Source organism: Eschrichtius robustus, chromosome 20 (genome assembly GCF_028021215.1).
Source record: "Eschrichtius robustus isolate mEscRob2 chromosome 20, mEscRob2.pri, whole genome shotgun sequence".
NCBI lineage: Eukaryota > Metazoa > Chordata > Mammalia > Artiodactyla > Eschrichtiidae > Eschrichtius > Eschrichtius robustus.
The window spans coordinates 20,935,112-20,952,189 of NC_090843.1; the positions used below are offsets into that span (position 1 = coordinate 20,935,112).

A 17,078-nucleotide genomic window follows, 5' to 3' on the forward strand; every position below is an offset into this window, starting at 1 on the left:
AGGACTCTTGAAATTGAGAGTAACACCCAGAGTTTAAAACTAAATAGATGGGTTGAAAGAGCCAAGGAAACCTCCTTGAATATAATCCACAACAAAAAAGATGGAAAATAGAAGCAGAGGGGAAACAAAACAAAACACAACTCAGATGATCTGTCCAAAAGATCCAATATCTGACCAAGAGGATTCACAGAAAAAGAGAAGGGGAAAATGGTAAAGTGGGAATTATCAAAGAAATAATAAGAATTTCCCTTTCCAGATTGAAAGGGACCCATCTAGAACCCAATCCAATGAATGAAAATAAACCCGCATGAAGGCACATTCTGTGAAATTTCAGAACAGTGGGAATGAAGAAGTCATACAAACTTCCAGAGAAAAGAACCAGGTCTCTTGGAGAGGATCAGAAATCAGAACAGCATCAAACTTTCAACACAGGGACTTCCCTGGTGGCACAGTGGTTAAGAATCCGCCTGCCAATGCAGGGAACTCAGGTTCGAGCCCTGGTCCCGGAAGATCCCACATGCCACGGAGCAGCTAGGCCCGTGTACCACAACTACTGAGCCTGCGTTCTACAGCCCACGAGCCACAACTACTGAGCCCATGTGCCACAACTGAAGCCCGTGCGCCTAGAGCCCGTGCTCCGCAACAAGAGAAGCCACTGCAATGAGAAGCCCGCGAACAACAACAAAGAGTAGCCCCCACTCGCCGCAACTAGAGAAAGCCCACACCCAGCAACGAAGACCCAACACAGCCAAAAAAAAAAAACTTTCAACACAGACACTGAAAGATTCAAAGCCAACTGAGCCAACAATGCCTTCGAAATGATGAACAAATGATTCAGTGCCCACCCAAACGATCATTCAAGTGTGAAGAAAGAATAAAGAGATTTCAGATGCTCAAAAGAAAATTTACTTCCCAGGCACCTTTTCCTGATAGCGTGTTACTAGAATTTGTGGTTCAGCAATGAAGCAATCAAGCCAGAAAGAGGAAGACGCGAGATCTAGGAAAAAGGGAATCTGACATAGGAGAGTAATAAAAGGAGACCCAGATTGCAGCAGGACGATGGGGTGAGAGGGATGCCAAGAAAATGATGAATAGATTGTCAATGTGTGTAAATATCTGAAGTAAACTGCCAGGCATTTGAGAGAACTGCTGGAACATTTGGGGAAAGTTAGCAATAGGTATAAGAAAACTAAATCAATTTTTAAGATAAAAACATTAACTCCAGAAAAAACAAATATTTGCATGAGAAAGGAAATGTAATCATAGTACACTAATTGGCTTATCAGTGAACAATACTTATTTAGTCAAAATAAAATGCATGATTTAGTGGTTTAACTAAAGTGGTTTAAAGATTATGATGATAAAAAAACAAAAAATAAAAATCATGATTTCATTGTGAGGTATGGGAAGGAAGAGCGGTGGTGAAAGAAAACCTTCACCAATGGTAATAGGAAGTTAAAAGGTGTCTAAGATTTGATATTTCAAAAGTAGCAGCGTATCAGGGGATGGGGAGATAAACTGGGAGATTGGGACTGACATATACACACTACTATATACAAAATAGATAACTAAAAAGAACCTGCTGTAGAGTACAGGGAACTCAACACTCTGTAATGGCCTATATGGGAAAAGAATCTAAAAAAGAGTGGATATATGTACATGTACAACTGAGTCACTTTGCTGTACATCTGAAACACAACATTGTAAATCAACTATACTCCAATAAAAAATTTTTAAAAATACCAGCATAAGCTTATTACCTAGAAGCATAGAAGTAAATACCGCCCCCCCCCAAAAAGCTAAATGCTTTCAAAGCAGCTGTCTCTGGGAAGCAATACTTGGAAATGAGAATGGATGGGACAGAAGACTATTGTTTTCAATGTAAGTCTTTCAGTACTCTTCGATTTCTAAATTATTTGTATGCATTACTCTGGATAAAAATTTAAACTGTGTTTTAAAGTGAAATGCTTAGTACCAAAATGAAATAAAATTGATGCAACATCATTTTATTTTCTCTCAGAAGGAGCCTACTTACTCGAATCACTGACCCATTCATTCGTTCATTCATTTAAAAAAAAAAAATACAAAAACCCTTCAGTAGTATAGAGGTACAGAGTGGTGAACAGGACAGACAGGTCTCTTCCCTCCTTGAGATGGAGGAAGACAGACAACTAAATGAGGACGATAATTATCACTTGTGATAAGAGCAGTAAAGATGTAGGATAGTGAGTGACTGGGGTCATACTTCAGATATGGCATCTGGAAGGATGTAAGCTATTTGTTCTGACTCCTAAAGGAAAAGGGACCTTATTATGTTAAAAATCTCAGATTGGGGCTTCCCTGGTGGCGCAGTGGTTGAGAATCCGCCTGCCAATGCAGGGGACACGGGTTCGCGCCCTGGTCTGGGAGGATCCCACATGCCGCGGAGCAACTAGGCCCGTGAGCCACAATTGCTGAGCCTGCGCGTCTGGAGCCTGTGCTCCGCAACAAGAGAGGCCGCGATAGTGAGAGGCCCGCGCACCGCGATGAAGAGTGGCCGCCCACTCGCCACAACTAGAGAAAGCCCTCGCACAGAAACGAAGACCCAACACAGCCATAAATAAATAAATAAAATTTAAAAAAAAAAAAAATCTCAGATTGGAGTTTCCAGGACCAAAGAGAGTGTAAATTCAAATCTTAAAATGGACAGGCCTATGCTTAGGAATTCTTTTAGACTTGGCCGACTCCTTACCAAGAGCAAGACCCTGTCTGCTGCCTAGAGGGGCTGTTAATCTAAAAATCTTTAGCAATGGGGATAGGGAAATGTCCCCCACACCCACACCCATCATAGGCTGACTTCTCCCTTATTTTGGTGCGATTCCGTTTGATTTTTGCCTCTGAAGATTTCCCTAATTTCCTGGAGAGCTCAGTGTATCCAACATTTCTTGGTGTTTTGCACGGTAGGTTTTCAGGGTGTCTAGTCTACCATAGAGCAGGACCAGAAGTCAGGACGATACAAGTAAAGGAATTTAAGAAAACTTTAGAGGTAGAACCAGCAGCAGGACTTGCTGATGATTTGAAGAGAAGCAGAGGTATGAGAGAAAGGGGGAATTAAGGCTATTCCTAGGTTTTTGGCTTGTACCATGGGCTAGGTGGTGATGCCATTTACTTAGATGGGAAAAGCTGAGTGGGAAGAAGGGCACAAGCTTGTGGTCAGAAAGCTTAAGAGTTATGTTTCTTGGGGAGAGGTTTCAATTAGGAGTATGGGATTAACAGACATACACCACTATATATAAAATAAACAACAAGGATTTACTTTATAGCACAGGGAACCATATTCAATATCTTGTAATAACCTATAATAGTAAAGAATCTGAAAAAATTTATATATATATTTAACTGAATCACTTTGCTGTACACCTGAAACTAACACAATATTGTAAATCAACTACTTCAATTTTTTTTTTTTTTTTTTTTTTTTTTTTTTGGCTGCATCACGCAGCATGTGGGATCTTAGTTCCCCAACCAGGGATCAAACCTGTGCCCCCTGCATTGGAAGCGTGAAGTCTTAACCACTGGACCGCCAGGGAAGTCCCCAACTACTTCAATTTTTTAAAAAATTGTTATGTTTTGGACAAGATAAACAGGAGATAACTACAACTGTCCAAGGGGAAATGTCAATTAAGCATCAGGACACAGGAATTGGGAGCCTGGAGACACCTGGGTTGGAGATACGCCCTTGGTAGTCATTCAGTCATCAGGATAGAGATGATAAAGTCAAAGTAAAGGATAAGATAACGCAAGGAGAGAATACAGAAAAAGAGGAGAAAAGAGAGCCCCAGACAGAGGCCTGAGGCACTTCGACATTAGTGTTCAGGTAGATGAAACAGGAAAGGCAAGCAGGAAAGACCAGCAAGACTGAAGAAAAACCAGGGGAAATGTTGTCACAGAAGCCAAGAGAAGAGAATGTTTTAAGAAAAAAAAAAAAAAGATGCTCAGCTGTGTCCAATATCACTAAAAGGGTGAGCAGGATGGTGACAGAGCAGTATCCCTTCAACTTGGTGACCCTCCAACCCACCATTCTTACTCCTTCCTTCAGTTAGGATCTAGCAGTACTGCTCCTTGATATTTACCCAAATGAGCTGAAAACTTATGTCTATACAAAAACCTGCACATGAATACTTACAGCAACTTCATTCTTAATTGCCAAAACTTGGAAACAATCAAGATGTCCTTCGATAGATGAATGGATAAACAAACCGTGGTACATACAGACAATGGAATATTATTCAGCAATAAAAAGAAATGCACTATCAAGCCTTGAAAAGACATGGGGAATCTGAATGAATGTTGCCAAGTGAAAGAAGGCAATCTGAAATGGCTACATACTGTATGATTCCAACTGTATGACATTCTGGAAAAGATAAAACTATGCAGATATTTAAAAAGATCAGCGGTTGCCAGGGGTTTGGGGGAGGGATGTATAGGTGGAGTACGGGAGATTTGTAGGGCAGTGAAACTATTTTGTGTGATATTGTAATGGTGGATATATGTCATTATACATTTGTCAAAATTCCTAGAATGCAAACAGAGTGAACTCTAATGTTAATAATAATGTGTCGGGCTTCCTTGGTGGTGCAGTGGTTAAGAATCTGCCTGCCATGGGGCTTCCCTGGTGGCGCAGTGGTTGGGAATCTGCCTGCCAATGCAGGGGACACAGGTTCGAGCCCTGGTCTGGGAAGATCCCACATGCCGCGGAGCAACTGGGCCCGTGAGCCACAACTACTGAGCCTGCGCGTCTGGAGCCTGTGCTCCGCAACGAGAGAGGCCGCGATAGTGAGAGGCCCGCGCACCGCGATGAAGAGTGGCCCCCGCTTGCCACAACTAGAGAAAGCCCTCGCACAGAAACGAAGACCCAACACAGCCATAAATAAAGTAAATAAATAAAATTAAAAAAAAAAAAAAAAAGAAAATGCTCCCTATTTAAAAAAAAAAAAAAAAAAGAATCCGCCTGCCAATGCGGACACGGGTTCGAGCCCTGGTCTGGGAAGATCCCACATGCCGCGGAGCAACTAAGCCCGTGTGCCACAACTACTGAGCCACGTGCCCGTGTTCTGCAACAAGAGAAGCCACCACAATGAGAAGCCAGTGCACCTCGACAAAGAGTAGCCCCCACTCGCTGAAACTAGAGAAAGCCTGAGCACAGCAACGAAGACCCAACACAGCCAAAAATAAAACAAGTAAAATAAATAAATTTTTTTTAAAAGTTAATGCCTTTAAAATATAATAATAATAATAATAACGTGTCAATATTGGCTCATCAATGGTAACAAATGTGTCACACTAAGGCAAGATATCAATAATTGGTGAAACTGGGAAGGACAGAGAAGGGGGCGGTATAGGGGGACTCTCTGTACTTTCTGCTCAATTTTTACGTATCCTAAAACTGCTCTTAAATATATAATCTATTACTTTTTTAAAGTGTATTAATTGAGCTTTATGAAAAATATTTTTAAAAGATAAGTCTGACCCCATAAAGTTTCAATTATATTTAAGAAGGAAGATAAGCTATCTCCCCAATTAGACAAGCTTTTCTATGAAAGACTTATCAAAATGAATAATATACTTGGAAAAATAAGTGACCTCATTGTACATTATAATTTTGCATGATGTGAGCACTCTTCAGAGAACAGCTGATCCTATCCATTAGCATCTACACAAGCAAAGTTTACGAAAAAGCCTCAATTACTCATGAAATTATAATCTGACAATGTAAGTGAGGTGGTGGACATGGCTTAGAAAGAAAAAGAATAAATACTTATAAAGATAATAATTTAGAATTTAGAAACACTATTCCAGTTTAGGTTGGGGCTAGCTTATGATGTAAATTCTAAAAATCACACCCATACAGAACCTGGCCTGAAGCATGAATTCACATTGGATTTTCCAGTCAACCACTCAGCCAAAGAGTACCCTGGGGTCCCAAGATAATATAGCAATTCCAGGGACTTCCCTGGTGGCGCAGTGGTTAAGAATCCGCCCGCCAATACAGGGGACACGGGTTCGAGCCCTGGTCCAGGAAGATCCCACATGCCGCGGAGCAACTAAGCCCGTGTGCCACAACTACTGAGCCTGCACTCTTGAGCCCATGCTCCGCAGCAAGAGAAGCCACCGCAATGAGAAGCCCACACACCGCGACAAAGAGTAGCCCCCGCTCGCCACAACTAGAGAAAGCCCGCACGCAGCAACGAAGACCCAACATAGCCATAAATAAATAAATAAATAAATAAATTTATTTATTTTAAACAAAACAATTCCATCAAGTAGGTTGTGATTCCCATTAAGGACAGAAATGTTAAGTGATCACAACAGATAATGAGAGAACCAGAACACAAACTTGGAGTCTTCAAACTCCAGGCTAGGAGAGTCAAATGTTGTGTTTTTAAGTCTTATTTCTGCTGTACGATCTCTGACAAATAAATTTCTCTTTGAATTAGTAATACAAGCAATTACAAGAAGAAAGGAAAATGAGAGCTTTACTTACATTACATGTACTGAAGTTAAAGACATGTCTGAAATAGAACACTTCTTATAGAATTTAAAGACAATTCTTTACTAGGATTGTCTTTAGAAGTTAATCCAAGCCTTCAGAAACTGTCTTAATATGTTCATGGATAGTCTATCAATAAAACCAAACTGAACATTAATCTGGTAAAGTGATGCTTTTGATAGTCATAATCTATTTGATTAATATTCAGGTCCATAAATACTAAGAAGAACAAACAGAATAAAAAGAAATCTCCAAAGCATTTTTACTTAGTGGACCACATATCTACCATTTACCTTTATCCCCAAAACAATAATGATTTCTAAACCCTGTGGATATGACTTCACTAATCTGAAGACTTTTATAGTTTATGATTCATTAGGGCAGCATTTCTCAAACCAAGGACCACCTGTATCAGGGCTGCCTGTTAAAAATGACCCTAAATCTACTAAACCAGGCTCTAGAACAGAAGCATAGAATCTTGTTTTTTAAACAAGTATCCCAGGGGTTCTTATGCTAAAACCTTTAGACCAACAGTCTCAAACTTTTTGTTCTCAGGACCCCTTTATATCCTTAAAAATTGGGGACCCCTAAGAGCTTTTCTCTATGGAGGTTTACCAATGTTTACTGTATTACAAATTAAAACTGAGAAATTTTAAATATATTTATTAATTTATTAAAAAAACAATAAACCTATTACATAAATAAAATCTCTATGAAAAATAACTTATTTTCCAAAACAACAACAACAACAAAAATTCATGGAAACAGTGGCATTGTTAAAGTTTTGGAAATTTCTTTAATGATTTCTCTAATGCTTGGCTTAACAGAAGACAGCTGGATTCTCACAGCTCTGTTTTTCTTTCAGTCTGTTGCAGTATGTTGTTCTGATTGAAGTGTAGAAGAAATTTTGGCTTCATACTAATTGGAAAAGGAGGAGAGTATCTTAATAATCTTTGCAGATAACTTTGGATATTCTTTAATACTACACCAAAACTTGACAAGTAGTAGTTTCTTAAAGGTTAGATGCAATGCAGATTCTGAAACCACAGCAATGAACTCTTCATACTCAGTTACATTAAGATCCATTAGTCTATCTTGCATTCTGAGTAGAATGTTTTCCCATGCATGATTTTGTAATGCCATGCATTAATCATTTGGAAAACACTACTTCAGAGACATGCAGACCTTCCAAATGTCAACACATTTCATTATAAACTATCACAAAATCACATTTGTTATTGTCAAAAAATTACATTAATTAATACTGGGAAGCCGTCAAACACACAGTAGTGGATACAAGTTTTCTCACACTCTAATTTATCATCGAAAGCTTAAACTTTATCGTCGGTAACAAATACTGTCACCTGTTTTCCTTGAAGAGAAAGCTCCCCTTCATTCATTTCTGAGAAGATACCTACCAATACCCCCATCGGTCTGTCAGTCATTCTTTCAAGTAAAAATGGTGTTTCATGAAAAAAGCAGCTAGTATGAGATCACAACTCAAACAATACCACAGAGCTTTTCTACTGTACTTCTCTATGCAGCAGAAGTGCTTTAGGCATCCCTTCCATTTCATTATAGAATATCAAAAAGACATCCTCAAGAGCTGAGAGATAATGAAATTAATATTGTTTACTGTTTGATCACAGACATTCTTAAGGGAAATCAGATTTTTTTTTTTTTCCTGAGAGTGCATTGAGTACCATGACTACTAGTATAAGTGCAAATGCCAACTACATAAAAAACACAAATAATGCTATGAAAATAGTTTTGATCACAAAGACCCACCATGAAAGGCTCTGAGACCCACCGGGGTCTGCGGACAACACTCTGCGAATTCCTGCTACAGACAACTCAGAAGCATCAATGAGCAAACCATCCATGGGAACAATACAAAAACAAAAACAAAAACCCCACCACCACTGGCCAAAGGAGTAGCAGGAGCTTACACAAAACAGATTGTGGTGATTTAAGGATGGAGTGGTTGACATTAATAGAAGCTGGACCTTGGTATCATAGGTATATGAACAGCAAGCTTTAAAAAAAATTGGGGGGGTGGGCGGGGTGTGCAACAATTCCTACCTGCCCAAGTAACAGACACTCACTGGGGTTTCATATTTAATGAGGTAGCTAGGGACTTCCCTGGTGGTCCAGCGGGTAAGACTCCATGCTCGCAATGCAGGAGGCCCGGGTTCAATCCCTGGTCAGGGAACTAGATCCCGCATGCTGCAACTAAAGACATCTCATGGTGCAACTAAAGATCCCGCACACGGCAACAAAGATCCCGCCTGCCGCAACTAAGCCGGTGCAGCCAAATAAATAAATATTAAAAAAAAAAAAAATGAGGTAGCTAGACTTCTCCCCAGAATTAAATTTACGTTTGAGGAGGGAAATGTGCACTCTGTTCATTGAAAAGCTACATTTCTAAACAGTATGCATATGATGATTAAAAGTATACAGGTACAGAGTTATTCATATGTGCCTCAAGACAAACATGATGATACTTACAACACTGCTTCCTGTCTTTAGATTCTGCAATCTATGCCTATCATTAGGATATTAAATAAATTATGACATCCCTAGCCTAGAAGACTACTATGAAGATTTTGTTTTAAAGCAACAATAAACTGAAATTTCCCCTCCAAGTTCTCCTAAGTGAGATCACAATACTGAATATTTCATCCCACCCTAAATCCACACTATGCAGATCTTAAAAACATGAGGAGGATATAAACATATTCACATGGAGAATTTTCTAAGATAAACAAAGTGACAAAAAGTAAGATACAGAGTCACGCGTATAATTTGCTACTCTATCCCTGGAAGGAAAAAGATAGAGAGAATAACACATTTGCTTGTATAACACGCACAATCACTCTAGAAAGATAAGTAAGAAATAGGTAACTAGCTGTCCCTGGGAGAGAGAGTTCAGAGGATAAGGTGAAGGGGAGACTTTCCACTTACTGTACTGATTAAAACCCCGCCCCCCCAAATAAGAAAACTGAAGTCTGGAACTGAAAAACAAAACTGATACATCCTTGCTGCAAATCTGTGGTTAAGACTAGCATTCTTAACCTATCTTTCCTAAGGAAAGGGGAAGCAGGTTCATCTCACTCTCCATTACTTGGGAGATACTCACTGGGTAAAAGGATGGAACTCTCATTGCCAAGCTTAGGGTACCCTGAGGTAGAAAGAAGTCATTGGAATCACACAGCTGTACACCGGGCACATATGACCCAGGACACCTCAGATATTTCTGCAGGATTTTTTTTTAATTAGTAAGCTTGACTTTTTAGAGCAATTTTAGGTTAAAGGAAAATTGAGTGGGAAGTGCAGAGTTCACCTAACCTCCCTCACCCCCACCCCTACTGACATCCCCTACCACAGCAGTACATTTGAGAAACAGGAATCTTAAATGGCTCCATAAACCTAGGATTCTTCAACATAGTAATTAGGACCCTCAAGTGTCCCAGCTGCTTCTACTTACAGGCCACTCTTATTTATGTACTCGAATGAAAAGGGACAATAACATGTGGAATTAAGAATAAATATTGAGATTTGGCTTCAGAATGCTTTGATTATTCCACCTGCCCCTGTGCACGAGAGAGTGACCATCCTAATTACGTTCTATTTTGGTTAATGTTTCAATAAATTTGCTTTCCCTAAACCTACTGATAAAAAGAGGCCCAAACATAACACTGATTTGTCAGGCAAAGTCGGTCTGAGATTAAATATTTATTGTGTCTAAACCACAAGTAGAAAGAAATTCGAAGGCCAACGATTTTAATGCTAACTCGATGCATGATTGCACTTTGCTTGGTTTAAAGGAGAGGTAATTACACAGCTAACATCTGGGGTTTGAGGTTTTGAGGACTACATTTGGGTGAACTGGGGGGTCGGGGGGAGGAGAGAACAAAAGGAAAGTCTCCTGATTTTAGACTCTGTCAGGAAAAGCGTTTGCTCAAAAGTAAAAACAAAATTAACATTAGAAAAGAAGCGAAAAACATGCATTTTAGGAAGCTTTCATCTAAGCAGGTGCTCAAGGTCACACTCAAATCCTCCAATTCTCATAACAAGAATGCGAGGTCAGGCTGCCACAAACTAATAAAATCAATCAACAAAGCGGGAAAACAGTCGGTTCACAGCAGACCAGGCAGGGTTTTCCTAAATCGGGCTCACCTTCAATAATCTCAATCAGTCTTCAGAAACGGCTTCTACAAAAACTACCCAAACATCCCCCTAATAATTTGCACTCCTCCTCCACAATAGGGAAGCCATTTATTTACCAGAAGGTTTACTTTCTCTTTCAAACTCTGCTGGCTTCCTCCTGCCCCACATTCGGCCAAGAAACAGCGGGGAGGCCTTTTCTCTCCAGCCTTCTCTGACCCCAAACCGGAGAGCTGGTGCGAGAGAACCCGTTTCATGGCGGTGCTGAGTGGCTCTTCTTAAACCACAAGGCTGATTTGAGTATTTGTTTGCAAAGGAAAGTTACAAGACAGGAAAGCAAAGCTCGGCTCCTCCAATGAAAACACACGTGCACACACACACACACACAGATGTGAAGGGACAAATCACTTCCCAGCCTCGTACAGATCATTCACTCTACTTAGGATGCTGCCTCACTCCCCCAAGCTTCATGCTGTCCCACCGTCCTTGCCTGACTCCCGTAGCCCTCAAACCTTTCATATTATCTGCACTTTTTGTATCAAGAAGAACTCCAAGGGACTGTTCAAATCCTAAGTGGTCATAAAAATTTAATGTGTTGAATATTACTTCAAATAAACGGGCCACAGTCAGAAGATGCAAAGAGACATATGTATGACAAGGGCATCTGTGTAAACAGGAATTTACGGTTTGCTCTGTCTATTCCTTTTACGTGATAGACTTCATTTCCTCCACCACAGTGTAAATCCCCCTCATCCCTATTCATTTAGTTTTTTTCCTATTAGGTTAGAAATCTCCTGATTACTCCTTCTTTCCTCTGGGTCATTAAAGGCTACTGTGAATCATAACTGGCCTGACTTTATAGTTAGACAGATACTGCAGTTTTTAATAATAGTAATTATTAAGCACTCCAATTTTAGCTATCTCCCAAGCACTGTGCAAAGTACTTCATATACGTTGCTTCAAATCTTGCTCAATCCTCACAAATCCCTTACGATTGGACCTGGCATTTGCATTTTATGGACAGAGAAACTGAAACCTGGAGAAGTTAAAGCAACTGACCCAAGATCTAAGAGGTGCTGGATCTTGGATTAAAGCCCAGGAAGTCTGATCTCATCGCCATTCTTTTAACTCTTATTGCAACTGTGGACCATGAAACCCTCAAACTCACCGCCCAAGCATTTTGACACTACAGTAACAGTTACCTTAGGAAAGCTCAAAACATAAGTTCCTTGTTTGATGTAGCTAAAAAGTCAGGGAAAAGTTCAGTGATTAGGAAAGTCAGTTATTCATATGGATGAGGGGGTAGCAGAAAGGAAAAGCCAGACAATCTAAACCTTATTTTATTTGATGGGCAGATCTGCCTTCCTTATTATTCTTTTATTAGGCTGTTAAAAAGGAATTTGCAATAAAATTGTCCAAGATAAATTGGTAAGTAGAAAAAACTGCAAAAAAGCTGGAGAAACATACACCAAATTAATAAGACATATATATAAAATATAGTTTATATTTCTACAAATATAAATTTATTTACAATAGCATGCATTACTTTCATAAACAGGACAAAACAACTTAATGACATTTGAACCCAATCATTAACAGAAGAGAAGGGCTGAGAGCCGTAGCTTCCTTTCCCCTCAGTTCTCCTAAATTAAGAACTTCTACCTATAGCTCCCTGAACACACTATGCTGTTTTAAGCCTCTGCACACTCATGTTCCCTCAGCCTTGAATGCCACTATTCACCACTCAGCTTTGTTGGGAGAATTCCTACCGATCCTACAAAACCCTTTTCAGGTGTTCCCATCTGAATACCCCTCTATGATAAAGCCTTTCTCTCACCCCTAAAAAGAGTTCATCTCCTGGTAATGTGTACCAGGCGTTATGCTAAGTATTTTACCTGCATTATCTCCTGGAGTCTTCAACAACCCTAGGAGATAAGTACTGTTATCTTCTCCTTTTACAGATAAGAAAACTGAGGTTCAGATTCTGACTAGGAAGTGGCAGATCCAAGATCCAATCCCAGATGTGTCTGACTCCAGAGCCTGACCTCTGAACCACTGTGCTGTCATCTTCCCAACCCTAAGTCCATACTGACACAGCACATACCCCAGCCCAACAACACCACTTCCGGTTCTGTGAAAACAGGGACCATAGTGCATTATCCTTGGGTCCTGCCTAGCACAATAATTGGCTCTCAATATATAATATGCTTGCTGATCTGAACTGAGTTGTGATAATACTGATATAGGAGAACTGACCATAACAGAAATTTTCTTGCATATGCTATTCCTTTTAAAAACTGGAGACATTTCAAACAACTTACCACCAAAGTAACATCTAGCATTCCTGACAAAAGTGCCCCATAGTAAGCCAAGGTTCCTTGCAACAAATGTGTAATCACAATATTAATTTTTTTCACCATAACCAACAAAGACTGAAGTATGAAGTAGCCCAGGGATTTCATCCTGCTGGACCTCACCAAGGCTGCTCCAGGACACCAGGAGTTCTCCAGGATTTGGGGATGTCCTTCAAGTGCTCTTTGGCTGGTTGTTATACATGACCCAAAAGTTATGATCAATTTTTTTAAATATGGAAGACAGAAAATGTGAGTGGACATTTGTAGCCAATTAAAAATCCTCAAAAAGCACTTCTGCACTTAACAACACAAATCCGATAAGTCAGTACCCCTCTTTTTGAGTGCTGACCCAGTGTATAAGGTCAGCTTCAGTGACAACTCCCCTAGGGCAGAGGCCATATGTACCGACTTACTTTGTACAAGTTAACCAAGGTCAGGCATGGGGTAGGCACTCCATAATTAAACACCAGTATTCAGCCTCAAAAATCTTTAAATTCCTTGGTCTTGCATTCAAGACCTCTTATATGCAGGCACTCCTTCTCCCCTACTTACCTTCCTAATCTACCAGGATTTTGTTTGTGTTATATCACCATACCTCCTCACCCCAAATTCTTTATATCTGTCAAATGCCAACCATTATTTGGGCCCCAGATCAAAGCTCTCAGTTAGCAAGAAGACTTATAGACAACTGCAAGCCTCATAACCAATCCTTCTTCTGAAGACCTGTAGCGCTTAGTGAAGCACTGTCCAACAGAACTTTCTACGATAATGGAAATGTTCTATATCTGTGCTATATGTTTTTTAACATAGAATAGCTACGTTGTTGGACAGCACAGGCTTAACGTCTCACCATCTCTTTGAGGAAAACATGTTGCACTACATGGACAAAGCATTTATGAAGCTGCCTCAGTGGACCTCAAGTTCTGTAAACAAGGCGTCTTGTTCCTCTCCTCATAGCAACTTTCACAAAGTTGTAAAAAGTAAATATTTGTTGATTTGTACATCACCTCTGAGAAAGCCATAAGATTAAAAGGTGCCAGACTCGGTATCTGTAATGATGGCCACCACCTCTGCCCCATCTCACCATCTGAATGTCAAGATGTGCAGAGGCAGGGAGGAGAAAGCAACTTTCTGGAGACACAAATGACCACTGATCAAGCCACAAGGCACTTTGGTTTAAATGACATTTAGGTCATGACTGTCCTTCACCTACAAACTTGCCTAAATAAATATCTCTTTCCATTAGCAAACAGCTAAATTCTGATGGTAAATTATGCACACTAAAAAGTTAGCTACTTGTGGGGAGGGACAGATTGGGAGTTTGGGATTGACGGTTACACACTGCTATATTTACAATAGATAACCAACAAGGACCTACTGTATAGCACAGGGAACACTGCTCACTATTCTGTAATAACCTAAATGGGAAAAGAATTTGAAAAACAATAGATACATGTATATGTATAACTGAATCACTTTGCTGTACGCTTGAAACTAACACAACACTGTTAATCAACTATGCTCCAATATAAAATATTCTTTTAAAAAAAGTTACTTCCCAAGTTAGACATAGCAGTTAGATAGGAAACAAAACAAAACAAAACCCAAAAACCTAAGGAAACCCCATTTGTACATCATTTTTCACCTGTTTATTAAATATCTCCCTTGGAGCCTTACAGACTACTGGTGGTATTTCATTGTCTAGGCATATGTCAGAATTTCACTGACACCTTTCCCAGCAGGGCCTACAGTCACTCTAAATCAAGATCTAATACTTAAGCATAGATAGTCAAAAGCAAACAAAATATACAGAAGGTACAAATTCCACCACTATGACACTCTGCTGCCCCAGGCAAGTGTTTCGTTCCTTTGATCTCAATTTCCTTATCTACAAAACAGAGTTAAGGTTATATGCACTATCTACCCTTTGTGGGTCAAGTCATAACTGTGGATATTTCTAGATGGCTATTCTTCCTAAAAGAACTACATATAAAAGATTTATGAATTTTCTAGTGGTTCTTTGTGGTGGATACGCTAGCAGATATAGAGATTAAGATCAAGCCTCTAACATCTACATTTTTTGTTTTGTTTTGAAGACTTCTTTCCTCCATCCCACTGTACAAATGTCACAGTAAAAATTCTACTAGGACCCCAGTCTGGCACATGTAATAAGGAAATAAATGTGTTGACTCAGGGAATAGACATATTTAATATAAAACAGAAAATTGGCTGAATCAAGTCATAACACAGTCTAAATCCACATATAAAAGATTGAGATAATTCACTGTTCTGATTTATTCAAACCAATGCTGTATCAGCCCAGCCAGCCAAAAAATTACAACCCACACACAGAATAAATATACCCTTTAGATGCACACACAATAAAAACCAGCAGGGACACATTACATACATTTTTAATAAGAATAAGTGTGTCAGTACCATATATCCACCTGATATAACACAGAGGGATGTGGACTAAACATGGAAAAAACAACTTGGGTGATGGTTTGAATTTTGCTAACTTAAGTGCAACCACACCCCCAAACACAGGTAAAGTTTGCACACATGACTTTGCCAAGGCCAGCCTGTCTTCGTTTCCCTCTCCTCCGCATTTACCCAAGATCTTGGCTCTGAGACAGAAAACTCCCACTCTGGATTGGTTCATTCTGTCCTATGCAATTAAGCAACACCACAATCCCGTAAACGCAAGGGCTCAATTATTTATTTATCTTCTGGCCAAGTTTACCAGGTGTTTATAAAAGAACATTGTCAAGGAGGAAATAGGTTTATTTCCCTCTAGAGCTGGCTTGATGGGGGTTTTATTCTGTTTTTTTAGAAGGGAGAGGAGGGAATCACGACTTTAACCTAGAGAAAGATGGGAGGGAATTTAGAAAGAGTACAAGGCTGTCAATTTCCCTACAGGAAACTTGATTCTTATGCAATAATCCTACCCACAACCAACCAGCCCATGAGGCTGTAGGAGGAAGACACCTATTCCTACCTCCTCCAGGGGGGCACAGCTGGCTCCTAAAGGAGCGGGAACAGGGCAAGGCGGAGGAAGTGGCCCAGCCGGGAGCCGCCGGGAGCCGCCGGGCCCCGCCGGGGTGCGGGGAGGAGGCGCTTGCCAACCCGCCCCACCAACCTCTGTGGAGATCTCCGCCGGCGTGACAGTCGCTCCTGTGGCCGGAACGTCCCCAGAGCCCCAGGGAGCAGGAAGTTGGGGGGATGTCCCTCACTCCTGCCCCCCCCACCCTAGAGTGCCCTCGCCCCACAGTCCTCTCCCTCCAGCCCATTCTCTCTCTTCCTCGGCGTCTCCCCTTTCTCCAAAGAACAAAACTTCCTTCCAGCGCACCCTGTCCCTTCAGAGGCCGGCTCCTGTCATCCCGGGGAGTTGCCCCTTCAGAGTGACCCTCCGTTTCTCCTCGTATCCCCCCCGACCCACTGAAGTTTCCATCCACTACTCCCCCAAACACCCCAAAGGCTCCCAGCGCCCGCCCCCCGCCCCCGTCCAGGGATGCCCAGGCCTGGAGGCCGTCGGGGGGCAGCCCCACCCTTAATCCCCTTCACCTGCTGCTCGGGCTGGGGCCCGACTGGCCGGGGCTGCGCTTGCGCCGGGGTGCGGGCCGCGGGGTCCCTCAGGCCGCGGAGTCTCGCCTAGCAGATGTGGGATGAGCGCCGAGCTGGGGTTCTTGTCAAGGATCCGGTTCGGGCTCGCTCCCTCCGCGGCGACGTCGGAACCCCAGGCTCCCCCTACCAGTCTACGCTGCCCCTGCTCCGGAAACCGCTGAATTACAGTCCCTCCAGCCAATCCCCGCCCAGCCCCGCCGGGCCGCGACACGCCACTCATGCATAATTCATGAGACAGCCAGTTTTCTCGGCCACCCAGAGGCCCTGGTGAGTGTACTGTACAACCGATGCCCCGCCCACCTGCCAATAAGAAGAGCCTCTCGGAGAAAGGGCGGAGCCAATAGAAGTCTGGGAACGCCCCTGTTCTGGCTGTTCCGAGGGCTTAGTGCTCCTCCCTCCGC

At 41.4% G+C, this 17,078-nt stretch overlaps 1 protein-coding gene across 4 annotated transcripts in view; it reads right to left on the bottom strand.

Annotated features, from left to right (window-relative positions):
* Positions 1 to 16,831, bottom strand: part of STAT3 (signal transducer and activator of transcription 3) — a 63,922-nt gene extending 47,091 nt beyond the window's left edge. For all 4 annotated transcript variants that reach the window (XM_068531438.1, XM_068531436.1, XM_068531437.1 and 1 more), the window contains exon 1: positions 16,618 to 16,831. The gene's annotated coding sequence lies outside the window, so the exon portion shown is untranslated. The remainder of the gene's footprint in view (positions 1 to 16,617) is intronic.
* Positions 16,832 to 17,078: the final 247 nt, after the last annotated feature.